The following is a 13,257-nucleotide window of genomic DNA, read 5'->3' as shown; positions in this document are numbered from 1 at the left end:
TCCAAAAGTTCTCCAGTGGGGAGGATTGATCCAAGAGGATATGCTCTCAAATAGTGACACCTTGTAGAAGTATAAAAGATTTGGTTGGTTAAAATGTTTGTTATGAGGTTCGAACTATGAACCTCCTATCTCCTATTCTCATGCACTGCCAATATACCATCCGACTTGCTTGGATTCTATTCTTGGCCGTTTGTATTTAACTTCTACGCTAAGGATAGCCTATTTGCCAAAAAGTGAGTCGAGCGGTTTTGAACCACCGCCCTCCACTCTTCACATTTTTCTCTTGACCAGTGCGGCTGCAGGTATTTCAAGATACACATTGGCAATTCTTGGGTTTTTTAAATGATAATCTGAGAGTTTAGGGCTCAGGCCACAGCTAAGCCCTTCCCCATTTGGAACCATAAACTAATTCAAATAAACCCAATAAATATAACCTCAACAAGATTATAATGTGAGGCTCAATTTAATATGAGCCAAAAATTTAAATAGATGAGAATATTTTAAAAGATTATAAGGTATTTTAAGAGATATAGTTTAAAATTGGGAGATATGGGGATATTGTAAAATAATATTGTTTTAACCCCAGTTTAGCATATGGAATTGTATAAAAGGGGTCTAGGTAAGTGCACAAAGATGGTGGTCAAAAAGGGGGGTATAAGTGGACACTTTTTTTTCTGAAATCAGGTGAACCTCAACTCGGAGGCAAAATTTGAAAGTCATCCACTCAAGATATGAAGATAATCAAAAAACAAATATTGTAGTACTCTGAATCTAGTTTCCAAACTACTAAACTTTTTAAAAATTGGATAAGATTAAGGGGGTCAAATCTTTCATGCACAAGAAACAGACCCTGATTTTTTCTGAAAAAACATAACATAGTGTCTGATGTGCGCATCAAAAAAGTCATAGTTAGATTTAGTATTTTGACAAATCCTTTGGCAGAAAGATAGTTAAGAGTGAGCACTAGAAGATGTGTATTTTTTTGTAATTTTTTGTTGAGTATTTTTTTTAATGATTTTTCCAATCAAGCACATCCTGAAAATTAGGTATCTATTTGTGCGTGAAGCATAAGTTGCACTAAACAAATCGAAAATACAATTTTTAAAAAAAATTGTAAATAATCAAGTGCACTACAATAATATATAAAGTTTTTTAAATTTGGATAAGTATATCAAAAGTTATTAAAAAAATGGTGCACCTATGTCTGTGAGAACTATGGAGACACTGGTAAAAGAAATTCAATAATAATATGTTATTGTTGTTCAAATTTTTAAAAAATTATATGGTTAGAAAGATCAGAAGATGGGTGAAAATATGGTGGAAATTTTAGAAATACCCACTTGATGAAGTGTAAACCTAATGATGACAAAGTTGATAAAATAAAACACGTCAAAAAAGAGGGAAATGGAGGGAAATCAAACTTCCAAACCATAGCTTTGTCATCCAGGCCTATTTCCAAGCCTAAATAGTCAAAAGTGCATATGGGGTACTTATGGTATAAAAAGCGCGTATGGGGTACTTGTGGTGTAAGAAGCGCGTACACGCTATGTTTACTATAAACAATGCATACGCATTATGTTTACTATAAATAGCGCGCACGTGCTACATTTGTTTAAATTTTGGGTGTGTATATAATATGGTATTGTATATATAATATGTGTATATACATATAATATATAATTTTTATATATAATATATAATATTTATATATATATATGTATAAAATAATATATAATATACTAAGTATATATATACACACATATAAGTGTATTGTCTTCCCCTCTCAAGTGCGTACAAGGTGCCTCTCTGTCTCTGTCTCTGTCTCTGTCTCTATCTGTCTGTCTGTCTATCTGTCTGTCTCTCTCTCTCTATCTCTCTCTCTCTATTTCCCTTCCTCCATTCCCCATCCCTCTCTCTCTTCTTCTCTCCCTCCCTCCCTTCATACCCCACTACAACTGTGTCTGCACTTCTATAGAAGTAAGTGAATTTATTTCTTGTCTACAACTTCCTCTTTGATTTTTATCATGTATGCTCTCCTAAGAAAATTGACTGATGCATTTGTGTGTGTATATTGAATAGGAGGAAGAATGGTCTGAAATTGAACCACGGGTGCATTATCGTGACAAACAAGGAAACCTGTAGCAATATTCTTCTCAAATGTGTCTTTAATGAGCAGAGAAATATGGAAAATAGTCTCAAGAAAGCAAAATGATGAGTTAGAGTACTTGCAATATATTTTTTAGAAGGAAACAATCGGTAGGAAGAGAAAGAGGGAGAGTAATACAAATGATGTCCTAGAGAATGGTAGTGGTGGGTATGTGAGAGTTCCCATGTTGTTACAAAACGCCTGTCATCTAAAGAAATTAAAGTTTGTTGTAAGCATGGCAGTGGTAGTATATGATCATCACTTGTCAAAAGGCTTGGGAGGGTACATACCCATGAAAGAAATCAAGTGTGTAATTCCTATAGTCACAATTGAGATCAGTCCTATAACCTTACAAATTTAATAGCATCATATGTTTTAGAAAGGTAGTACTCTTAAGGTTAGGTCAATCTCTTACACTTGCTTTTTAGCGAAGCCTCATTGTTTGTTTGCTTGGAGTCTCTCTTATGCTGGCAATGGTCTAAATTAGCTATATCAAAACTAAACTACCAATTTTCTATTGTATGATGTTCTATTCATAACTTTAAATAATATATAATTTTATTAGCCCACCATATGACCCCTTAGGTGTCATTATAGGTCATATTGTTTCCTAAGAGGTCATATGGTGTCCTGTGACCCCTTAGGACACCATATGACCCCTTAAGACACCATATGACCCCTTAAGACACCATACAACCCATAACAACACCATATGGTGTCTTAAGGGGTCATAGGATGCCATATGACCCCTCAGGACACCATATGACCCATAACAACACAATATGGTGTTCTAAAGGGTCATATGGTGTTCTATGACCCCTTAGGACACTATTTGGTGTCATTATAGGTCCTATGGTGTGCTAAGGGATCATATAGTGTTATATGACCCCTTAGGATACCCTATGACCCCTTAGATGTTGTTAGGGGTCATATTGTGTTCTAAGGGTCATATAGTATCTTATAACCCCTTACAACACCATATGGTGTTGTTATGTGTCTTATGGTGTCTTATGACCCCTAGGACACCTTATGACCCCTTAGGACACCATATGGTGTCATTAGGGGTCATATGGTGTCCTAAGGGGTCATATGGTCTCCAACAACCCCTTAGGACACCATTTGACCCCATAGGACTCCATATGGTGCCATTATGGTCTCTTCCTCTCCCTCCCCCTCCTTCTCTCCCTCTCTCCCTCTCCCTCCCTCTCTCTCTTCCCCTCCCCCTCCCTCTCTCTCCCTCCCCTCTCTCTCTCTCTCTCTCTTCCTCTCCCTCCCCCTACTTCTTCTCTCCCTCTCTCCCTCCCTTGCTTCCTCCCACCCTCCTCTCTCCCTCCCCCCTCTCTCTTTCTCCCTCTTCCTTCCTCCATAACCCTTCTTCTCTCTATCTCTCTCTCTCTCTCTCTATATCTCTCTCTCTCTCTCTCCCCCCTCTCTCTCTCTCTTTTCTCCTCTCCCTCCCCCCTCCTCTCCCTTTCTCCCTCCCTCCCTTCCATCCCCCTCCTTCTCTCTCCCTCCCCCTACTCTCTCTCTCTCTTTCCCTCCCTCCCTTTTCCTTCACATTTTTTCTACTACAAATAGCACGTACGGGGTATTGAACCTATTACTTCACTACCCTACCATAACATTTTTAAGGCATAGGAGCACATACATGGTACTTATTACTTGTAAGCGCGTATGGGGTATTGAGCCTATTAGTTCGCTACCCTGCCATAACATTTTTTAGGCTTAGGAGTGTGTACGCGCTACTTATTAGTACAGAATGGAAAAAAAAATACTGCTAGGCTTGCCAACATTTTATGGACTAACAAAGTGCACATGGTTACTAATATAGCATGTACAGGGTACTTAGACATAGTTTTAGTTGCCCAAGAGCCTCAATGACCTCAAAAAAAGGTTTTTAGGTCGTTGAAGGCCCCACTACAATCGTGTCTGCACTTCTATCACTATTTTATACATAGAAGTAAGTTAATTTTTTGTTTTTGCATGATTTCAAATGATTGAATTGTTGTTCTTATTAGTTTTTTCAATATTATTGTTATTCTTTAATAGTTTGATTCAAAAAAATAATGATAAGATGCATATTTATGGTTATTTGTTTGTTTATGAACTTTTGTTTACATATATATGTAATATGATTCTATTTGGGACAACCGATATGAACCATGGGAAAGAACAAGTGAGGAATGATGGAACAACGAGAGGCTGAAAAGGAAAGACAAAGGTAGTGTATGAAGAAATTATGTGACATAAGAACAATGGGAGAAGAAGGTATGTCATCCTCAACATCTCAATTCGATTTACCAAACAAACATAATGCACCTAATGCAATTGAAGAAGAGACATTTGATTTACCGTATGAACCTAATGCAATTGAAGAAGATACCACATTGAATAATCAATTAAAAGATGAACATACACCTTATCTATTTGATGAATTGAATGTACATAATGCACCGATGTTAACACCTCCTAGAATCATTTGTAGGAAACCAAAGTATCTAATTGATATTGATGAGAATATATTGAAGCCAATGCCCGATAAAATGAATGAACGAACTTGTAGGAGAATGGTTAAAAGAATATGAGAAAACTATTTTGAAAACTTAAATAAAACCGTAAGATGTAAATTTAATTGTTCAAATGATTTAAAATTTGAATTTTAAAGAGATAATGAAAATTTTAGGCCTAAGATCATCTGAAAGTAACAGTGAAAGAACTATTGTGAGAAATCTATTTGATGCATATCGAGCTATTGGTTCAAAATCATGTACTAAAGATTCTAATGCTACTTGACGTGTCATTACATCAACCATAATGAGCAAGAAAATAAAAAAAAGATCTTTGATAAGCAAAACAAGGAAGTCATTAAATGTTAGTAGAACAACATTAAGTAAAGCATTAAAGAGGCGATAAAAAATAGATGAACCTAAGACTAATTCTCTTTGGGCATTCTCAGGTAGACTACTATGCAAAGACAAGGTTGTTGTTGATGCACTAAGAACATTAATTGAAATTTTTTGGCATGACAACATAAGAGTTTCACCCAACCAAAGAGATGTTGTTAGAAGGCGAATCGGGTCAATAAATCGTGAGCCACATGCCAAACACTATTTGAATATGACTCAAACTAAATTTTATGAAAGATTCCTTGAAAAGTTTCCTCAAATAAGAATTTCTCAAAGATTTTTTGAAATGGAAAAACCTTTTTATAATAAGATTAATCACGTACGCACCACGTGTTGTTGTAGGATGCATATTGACTTTTCCATGCACTATGATATTTTTCATCATATTTATTTTACTTTGCACACTAACAATGTTTTGTAGGAATGCAATATACAAGCACCTCCTAAGTCGGTAAGAGAATTTATTTCAAGTGTGCTATGTAATAGACATGATTGTTGCATTTATTATAAGATGCCTTGTTTGGAAGGTTCTTGTGCTATATGTGGTGGTTTGCAACATTTACCATGTTAGGAACCGGGAAGGACAACTGAGAGGGGGGAGGGATGAATAAGTTGTGAACCAGTTGTCAATTAATTGTAATCCATATGTAAATTATTCCAATTTAAACTTAATGCCAGTAAACCAAACTTAAGTGCTGATAAAACAAATTAACAATTATAGCAGTATCGGTTTAACTTAATGCATAAAATAGAAAGAGAAACAACATCCACAACACATGACACAAAGAGTTTGACGTGGAAACCCAGTAAGGGAAAAACCATGGTGGCAAACCTTACCCACAATCAAATGATACTACTGCAGATAGTAAGTGTATACAAAATGGGGTCTGCACATGCTGAAAGGCCAACCGCCTAGAGCTCACTGCTCAATCACAAAATAGGAGTCACACTGACTACACAATTGGATGGTTAAATTCAATGATAATGTACTACTCAAAATAACATCTGCAATGCTGGATTCAGTACCGGTTTAAGATCTGAACATCTTCATAACCTTTCCTTTAACCTCCAAATAATGTTTGTGTGATTCACACAAGGATCTGTTTATCTTCGCTCTTCAATATTCAAACACTCTCATACCATGATCCTGTATCCCAATCTTCAATAAGATCTTACAATCATGTTTACAAAACCTAAGACCAAATGTATAGGTTGGCTCACTACAGATATTACAATTAAAATTAATTACAAATAAGTCTTGATGCGATACAACATGTCGGCTCAATACATTTACCATATTATCCAATCAATAAACAATCTCCATAATGTGCCATGATGATCTGGAATAGATAACATGTACCGGTCCATAACCTAGACCTATCTATTGGTAAAGGCAAATCTATCAACCCGATTAGACCAATAAGAAAAACACCAAATCCAATCTTCCAATCCATGTCTTTGACATAACCAAATGATCTCCAAATGATAACAAGTCATCATCACTGCCGGTGAACAATATAACCTGCTGGTGAACACATACTGGTGACTGTGCATAAGCCACTAACCATAATATGCCGGTTCAACAATAAACCAATATAACCATAGTGCCAAATCAATAATGTAGACCTCCAAGAAGACAAGTGTTGACATCAATGACAAAACCAATGCAACACATGATGAAGTCATCCATAATACCAACAATCTCCCCCTTTGGCATTGATGGCAACACTAAATGAAAAAACATCTAAGTGCCAAAAACTAAATGCCAAAAATAAATAGACCAACAATCTCCCAAGGGTAGATTAATACAAAGTTCTGTAACAGAAACATAAACCAAAACCCAAAATACATCTCTCCAAAGTATAATGTTTTTCCATAGATATCTCTCCCCCTTTGACATCAAATGCCAAAGTAGTTAAGTTTTCAAAAACATAACATTTAGCCAACTACTCCCCTTGAGAAGTAGCTCTCCTCCATCAAAGCCGAAAAAACAGATAAACCAACAATCTCCCAAAGGTAGATCAATACAAAGTTCTGTAACAAAAACAAAAACCAAAAACCAAAATACATTTCTCCAAGTAGAACGATCATCTCTCCCCAAATACAAAGTTTTTCCATAGATATCTCTCCCCCTTTGACATCAAATGCCAAAACAGTTAAGAATTCAAAAACATAACATTCAGCCAACTACTCCCCCTGAGAAGTAGCTCTCTTTCATCAAAGTTGGAAAAAGATTTTTCTATTAGTCCCTACCGGTTTGATGTCAATCTTCATCATTCAAGTCTCTGCCGGTGGGGAAATTACCCCAAGCTGCTCTCTGAGATATTCAAATGTTTGCTTAGGCAAAGGCTTTGTAAAGATATCTTCAATTTTCTCTTTAGTATTCACATAAACCAATTTCACTTCATTTGATTCAACATTCTCTTTCAGAAAGTTATACTTAATAGAAACATGCTTTGTGTTAGAGTGAAATACAAGATTCTTTGATATATCAATTGCTGTTGAATTATCACAATAGATAATTATTGGTTCTTTTCATTTTACCTTTATATCCTTCAACATTTGCTTGATCCATAATACCTGAGTACAATTAGTTGTTGTTACAACATATTCTGATTCTACTGTAGATAATGATGTACAAGTCTGCTTCTTGCTTATCCATGAAATCAATATTTTGCCAAGAAAGAATGCACGCCAGTGGTACTCTTTCTTTCATCTACATCTCCTACCCAATTTGCATCGGTGTATGCACATAAATGAAAATTTTCATCCTTAGGATACCATAAACCAAGATTTGGTGTGCCTTGCAAGTACCAAAAAATCCTTTTAACTGTTGATTCATGATTTTCTTTAGGATTGCTTTGAAATCTAGATACAATACATACTACATTCATTATATCAGGTCTGGTTTGTGTTAAATACAATAATCCTCCAATCATAGATTTGTACCTTATTGGATTAATAGGAGTTGAATCATCCTTCAATATCAATTTATCAGTTGTAGTCATAGGAGTGCTTACCGGTTTGGAATTTTCCATACCAAATTTCTTCAAAAGTTCCTTCAAGTACTTTGTTTGACATATGAATATACCTTTATCTATTTGTGAAATCTGCAAGCCTAGAATTTTTTTTATCTCTCTAATCATAGACATTTAAAATTCTCCCTGCATCTTGTTAGCAAAGTCCTTACATAATTCATCTTCACCTCCAAAAATGATATCATCCACAAATACTTCAATAACCAAAATATCATAATTGGTAACTTTGTAATACAAATTGCTGTCAGCATTACCTTTTGTGTAACCAAGCTTCAAAAGATATTTATCCAATCTAGCATACCAAGCTCTAGGAGCTTGCTTCAAACCATATAAGGCTTTCCTTAACTTGCAAGCCATATCCTTATTATCTGTCAAAGAAAATCCATCAGGTTGTTGAATGTAAACTTCCTCCTCAAGATCTCCATTCAAAATGCATATTATACATCCATTTGATAAACTTTATAGTTCTTATGAGCCACAAATGTAAGAAATAGTCTAATTGCCTCAATTTTGGCTATTGGTCAAAGGTTTGATTATAATCAATTCCTTCTTTCTATGAATAACCTTTACAAACTAATCTTGCTTTGTTTCTGATTACTTCACCATCTTCATTAAGTTTATTAATATATACCCATTTAGTTCCAATTACATTTTTGTCTTTAGGCTAAGGAACCAATGTCCAAGTGTTATTCTTTTCAATTTGTTCTAATTCATCTTCCATTGCTTTTATCCAATGTTGACATTCTTCAATAACAGATGATGGTTCAACTTGAGAAATTAAACATACCTCTTCATTTGCCAGTCTTCCTCTAGTCATAACACCTTGATTCTTGTTTCTAATTATCTGATTCTTTGAATGATTCAATCTGACATACCTGGGTTTGTTCTGATTTCCACTTACATGTTGTTGTTCTTCAGTCACAGTTGAGTTTTCTGATGATGCTGACGTGACTGGGTCTTCACTTTGTATCAATGCAATCTGTGTAGGTTCATTTATAATCATTTCAACTATTGGTTCTACAGATCTTGAGTCTCCTCTAAAATGTTCATCTATCTTCACATTAGTACTCTCAAAGACTTTCTGTAACCTTTTATTATAACATCTATATGCCTTGCTTTTAGGTGAATAACCAAGAAATTTTCCTTCATCACTCCTAGGATCAAATTTTCCAATATATTCATCTCTTCTAATATAACATTTGCTTCCAAATATTCTGAAGTACTTAAGAGTAGGAATATGACCAAACCATAGTTCATAAAGGGGTCTTACTGGTTTCACTTTTGATGTGAACTCTGTTGAAAGTATAAACCGATGTATTCACTACTTCTCTCCAGTACACATGAGGTAGATTTACTTCCATTAAAATGGTTCTTGCTACATCCAGAATTGTTCTATTCTTCCTTTCCACAACTTCATTCTGCTGGGGTGTCCGGGGTGCTGTAGTTGTCTTTTGATTCCATTCACTTCACAAAATACATTAAATTTTCTAGATGTAAATTCTCCTCCTTGATCTGATCTCAAACATTTGATTTTCTTGTTGGTTTCATTCTCTACCATTGCCTTGTATATCTTGAATCTTTCAAAAGCTTCTGATTTGACCCTGAGAAAAGTAACCCAACACATTCTAGATTAATCATCAATTATTAGCATAAAGTATCTATCTCCTTGTAGACTTCTTATTGTTGCTAGACCACATAAAAGAGTATGAATTAAATCAAGAATATTATTGGATTTTTTAGTAATTCTCTTAAATGTTGTTCTAACTTGCTTTCCCATTTGACATTCCTTACATATCGGATTATGAGGTTTCAGAATCTTAGGTAAATCCCTTATTGCCTTAGTTGAATTGATCTTTACAATGCAATCAAAATTCACATGACAAAGTCTCTTATGCCATAACCAACTTTCATCAATGTGTGTAATCAAACATGTCTTAGTATTGGTATTCAAGTGAAAGATATTACCTTTAGTCTGATTACTGGTTGCAATCTCCAATCCAGTTCTATTTATGATTTTGCATTTCCCATTCTTGAATTGTAATTGGAATCTTTTTTCAACTAACTGACCAACACTCAAAAGATTATGCTTTAAACCTTTTACATAGTAAACATTGTCAGTATTAAGCTTACCGTCCAAAGATATAGTGCCTCTTCCTTTGATTAAACAAGTTTTATCATCTCCAAACCTTACTAGACCTCCATGAATTTCTTGAAAAGATAAGAATTTGCTTTTATCACTAGTCATATGATGCGAGCATCCAGAATGTATTATCCATTCATCCTTTTCTTCAATTTTTGCTGCCAGTACCTACTCTACTAGTTTGACAATAGGTGCCAATTAATCTTCTTTTATTGCAACAAAAACCCATCTGTTATCTGTTGGATCTTCATCTGAATCATCTATAACACCTTCATCTGCATAGTAACATGACTTATCTCTATTTTTCTTAAATTTATGTCTCTGATATTCAGGGTTAGGCTTATCTGATCTTTTTTCTTCCTCCCTTAGTCTTGCATGTCTATCAAGACATCTAGAAGCTACATGACCAACTTTATTGCAATTAAAACATTTGAAAGGTGCTTTACCTTCATACTTACTTCCTGCTGGACCTTTAGGCATTTTTCTTGCAAATAGTGCTTCAAGTTCTTCATTTTCTCTCCTCATATCTTCAAGAACTTTTGCATAAAGTCCTTTCCAATTAGTTTTGTTAGATGATGATGATGCTTTGAAAGCTAAATCAATCTTTACAGTAGCAATAAGACCAAATTCTTCAAGTTCAAATGCTGAAAGTTTTCCAACCAAAGTATCTCTAGAAACTGAAGTATTAGGCATTGTTCTCAACTCATTAATAGCGGTCACTTTCATTTTGTATGCCAGTGGAAATGCTCTTAAAACTTTAGACACAATTTCATCTTCACTTAAGGATCCTCCACAACATTGTATTCCTAAGACAATTTCATTAACTCTTTCCATAAATGCAAAAATTCTTTCATCTTCTTCCATTTTTAAATTTTCATACCTGACCGGATAACATTCTACTTTTGCAATTTTGACAGTGGTATCTCCTTCATTCAGTGTTTCCAGTTTATCCCAAATAGCTTTAGCAGTAGATTGGTTTGATAATCCCATGATTTGTTGATTTGATAATGCGCTCAGAAGTGCTTCTCTTGCTTTGCAATCATTGTTGAAGTCCTTAGCCAATGTTGTGGGATGAGGTTGATTCAGAATAGGAGCAACATAGCCATTCTTTATAACATCCCATATATCTCTTCCAATGTAGTTCAAATGTGTTTCCATTCTGATCTTCCATATACCATAGTTAATTCCATCAAGTTTCAGACTGCCCTTCCTGAAAATATTTGTTGCCATAGGATCTCCTCAAGCTATTAGGCTTCTGCAAAAAGAGGACTTAGCTCTAATACCAATTGTTAGGAACCGGGAAGGACAACTGGGAGGGGGGGGGGGTGAATCAGTTGTCAATTAATTGGAATCCAAATGTAAATTATTCCAATTTAAACTTAATGCCAGTAAACCAAACTTAAGTGCTGATAAAACAAATTAACAATTATAGTAGTACCGGTTTAAATTAATGCATAAAATAGAAAGAGAAACAACATCCACAACACATGACACAAAGAATTTGACATGGAAACCCGGTAAGGGAAAAACCATGGTGGGAAACCTTACCCATAATCAAATGATACTACTGCAGATAGTAAGTGTATACAAAATGGGGTCTGCACATGCTGAAAGGCCAACCACCTAGAGCTCACCGCTCAATCACAAAATAGGAGTAACACTGACTACACAATTGGATGGTTAAATTCAATGATAATGTACTGCTCAAAATAACATCTGCAATGCTGGATTCAGTACTAGTTTAAGATATGAACATCTTCATAACCTTTCCTTTAACATTCAAATAATGTCTGTGTGATTCACACAAGGATCTGTTTATCTTCGCTCTTCAATATTCGAACACTCTCATACCATGATCCTATATCCTGATCTTCAATAAGATCTTACAATCATATATACAAAACCTAAGACCAAATGTATATGTTGGCTCACTAAAGATATTACAATTAAAATCAATTACAAATAAGTCTTGATGTGATACAACATGTCGGCTCAATACATTTACCATATTATCTAATCAATAAACAATCTCCATAACGTGTCATGCTGATCTGGAATAGATAACATGTACCAGTCCATAACCTAAACCTATCTACTGGTAAAGGCAAGTCTTCAATCTTCCAATCCATGTCTTCAACAAAACCAAATGATCTCCAGATGATAACAAGTCATCATCGTTGCCGATGAACAATATAACCTACTGGTGAACACATATTGGTGACTGTGCATAAGCCACTAACCATAATATGTCAGTTCAACAATAAACCAATATAACCATAGTGCCAAATAAACAATGTAGACCTCCAAGAAGAGAAGTGTTGACATCAATGATAAAACCAATGCAACACATGACAAAGTCATCCATAATACCAACATACCAAGATGCATACATTTGGAGAGCACACATGAAATTGGTACGAAACTAGTTTCTTTCGGAAAATACAAGACAATCACATATGGAGTTAAAGATGGAAAATATTTGGAGAGATGTGAGCTAGTGAAAAATGATATATGTGTAGCTGATTTATGAAAATGTTTCAAGAGAAACTAGTTTATGAGTACATATTGCATACACATAGAGCTCGATGGTTAGATGAGAAATTCAAGTTATGTAAGGACACATTTCCTCTTGGCACCATTGTCTTTATCATTGATTTCGCTAAAAATTATACACTACAACCTCAAAATGAAGTGCAATCTATGTATTATCATTCTACACAAGTTTCTATTTTTGTACACATAGCATTCATGCATGCAGAGTATAGCATAGAGGAGGATAGAAAGGTTGTAAGAGAGTATCACTTCTACATAAGTGATGATCGTACTCATTCATCAAAGTTTGTACATGGATGCTTTAAAGTTTTCTATGATAGTTTAAGGGAAAGGAACATATGATACGATCGACACTTAATATGGTCAAATAATTGGACCGCACAATTCAAGAATGCAAGGATGTTTTATTGGTTTACAAGGATGCATATGACAAGCAGTGTAAAATATTTTTGGAATTTCACTAAGGTTGGACAT

This window comes from Cryptomeria japonica, chromosome 8 (genome assembly GCF_030272615.1).
Source record: "Cryptomeria japonica chromosome 8, Sugi_1.0, whole genome shotgun sequence".
In the NCBI taxonomy this organism is placed as follows: Eukaryota; Viridiplantae; Streptophyta; class Pinopsida; order Cupressales; family Cupressaceae; genus Cryptomeria; species Cryptomeria japonica.
The sequence above is the reverse complement of the archived record's forward strand: the minus strand, read 5'-3'. Positions refer to the sequence as shown.